The sequence below is a fragment of the Engraulis encrasicolus genome, chromosome 7 (assembly GCF_034702125.1).
Source record: "Engraulis encrasicolus isolate BLACKSEA-1 chromosome 7, IST_EnEncr_1.0, whole genome shotgun sequence".
NCBI lineage: Eukaryota > Metazoa > Chordata > Actinopteri > Clupeiformes > Engraulidae > Engraulis > Engraulis encrasicolus.
This window is the reverse complement of record NC_085863.1, coordinates 6,896,737-6,899,236: the sequence shown is the minus strand read 5'-3', so window position 1 is coordinate 6,899,236 and position 2,500 is coordinate 6,896,737. Positions and strand designations below refer to the sequence as shown.

Genomic DNA, 2,500 nt, shown 5'->3' with positions numbered 1-2,500 from the left:
CTGACCTCAAGTGTGTGTGTGTGTGTGTGTGTGTGTGTGTGTGTGTGTGTGTGTGTGTGTGTGTGTGTGTGTGTGTGTGTGTGTGTGTGTGTGTGTGTGTGTGTGTGTGTGTGTGTGTGTGTGTGTGTGTGTGTGTGTGTGTGTGCGGCGTATTTGTGTGTGTGTGTGTGCGTGTGTGCGCGTATGTGAGTGTGTGTGTGTGTGTGTGTGTGCGTGTGTGTTTTGAATACCTTTCTAGGCTTTGTGTGTGTGTGTGTGTGTGTGTGTGTGTGTGTGTGTGTGTGTGTGTGTGTGTGTGTGTGTGTGTGTGTGTGTGTGTGTGTGTGTGTGTGTGTGTATCCGTGGCTGCGTATGGTTGTGTCTGTCTGTGTGTGTTAGTCTAATATTCATTGACTGTCTGGTGGTCTAGTGATCTCAATGCCTATAAAAACTACCACTGTGGAGAGTGTGTGTGTGTGTGTGTGTGTGTGTGTGTGTGTGTGTGTGTGTGTGTGTGTGTGTGTGTGTGTGTGTGTGTGTGTGTGTGTGTGTGTGTGTGTGTGTGTGTGTGTGTGTGTGTGTGTGTGTCTTTTGTCTGCCTACTGAGCTGAGAACATTAGGTTGTTTTTAGGGGAGACTGTGTGTGGAGATTGTGTGTGTCTGTGTGTGTGTGTGTGTGTGTGTGTGTGTGTGTGTGTGTGTGTGTGTGTGTGTGTGTGTGTGTGTGTGTGCGCGTGTGTGCGCGTGTGCGCGTGTGTGCGCGTGTGTGCGTGCGTGTGTGCCTGTTAGAGGTGCTCCGATTGCTCGGCAGCCGATCATAATCGGCCGATAATGGCCAAAAATAGCCTGATCGGTGATCGGAAAAACATGCCGATCAAAAAACCGATCCAGAGATATTAAATTCCTCACGCAACCATTTTGCCTTTACACCTGGCGCTGCCTGCATGTAGCCTAGGTGCTGGCTCTGCACAGCTGCTGCACCAAAATAAGGCATCTTTAGGCCTACTTGTCTTTAACTTTTTGGAATTCCCTCCTTCATTTTCACCATTTATAATCATATCTGCATCAACAATGATCTGATTTTCCGATCCATGCGCCGTTTACATGACGCTTGTAATTTGCGAATGACGTGTCAGTCTCGCCATGTTCGCTATTTTGAGTTACAGCCTGTCAGCACGCAACAACTAAACGTTTCCAAAACAATCATCAACGGTATTGTTTTTAAAGTTGTAGCCTAATGGACAGCCAGGTCATTAGTTTGTAGTCGCTGCAACACCAAACAGTAGCAGAGGGAGAGTGGACGGTGAAACTCAATGAGTCTGTGCAGGGAATTCTACAATCTATGACAGTGTTACAGAGAAAGAGCTTTCCTCGCAGACACGCTGTGTTGTGCGTGTTGCCTGTTCTTTCAAGTGAAGTTTTTTTTTCTTGTTTTGTGTAAGTAGAATCTCAAGTGTTTCAGTCACAATGTAATTTGCGATAGACTACTTCTCGCCAGTTAGCCATTTTACGTTATAACCTGTGTAGTTGCCTCGGTCAGCAGGCGGCAAGTTCACGTTGTCCGCGCGCACAAGCATGCCAACGTTATTGTTTTCAAAGTTGTAATTGACAGTCAGTCGATTAGTTTGATAGTCGCTGAAACGCCAAACGGCGACAGGTGAGGGGAGAGGGAGAGAGCTCAGACAGACACAGAACGGTCGCGGAGCACTGCAGCTGTGGACAGTGAGTGACAGAGAGGGGAGGGGCTCTCCTCACGAGGCTGCTCATTTAAAGCGACAGGTTTTTTTTCTAGTATGCAGAAGACGAGAGACTGAGATCCAGGTGTCTGAGCTTCAATTCAATATTAAATAGTTTAGTAATTATATGCAATAACTTATAAATTGATGTAATGTTTCAGTTTCAATTCAATCTTAAATAGTTTAATAATTATATGCAGTAACTTATAAATTGATTAATACTGTAGACTTGTAGGCTATATTACCAATGAAAGAGCTGAAAGATAATAATAATAATAATAATAGCCTAATAATAATAATAATAATAATAATAATAATAGCCTAATAATAATAATAGCCTAATAATAGGCCTAATAATAGGCCTACACTGTGAAAGCGACATGTGCAAATTAAGATTGATTGGTTTATGGGCAGAAATGGTATTCAATAAAGATAATTAATAGGCTATTAAAAAAATAGGAAATAATTTCTCTGATCGGCAATGATCGGTGATCGGCAGATAAAGATTTTTGTTGATCGGGATCGGTGATCGGCAGATAAAGATTTTTGGTGATCGGCAGATAAAGATTTTTGGTGATCGGTATCGGTGATCGGGCCAAAAAATGGTGATCGGAGCACCTCTAGTTTCTGTATCTAAAGCCATCTCCGACATGGTTGTCTGTCAGTTAGCAGTCAGCTCTTCAGCGGGTAGTTACCCACACACACACACACAAACACACACACGCACACACACAAGCATGCACGCACGCAGGCATGCACGACACGCACACACACACGCACACACA

The 2,500-nt window shown here is 44.1% G+C and overlaps 1 protein-coding gene across 1 annotated transcript in view; it reads left to right on the top strand.

Annotated features, from left to right (window-relative positions):
• Window positions 1-2,500, top strand: part of uvrag (UV radiation resistance associated gene) — a 289,705-nt gene that overhangs the window by 69,539 nt on the left and 217,666 nt on the right. The gene's annotated exons all lie outside the window — the stretch shown is intronic.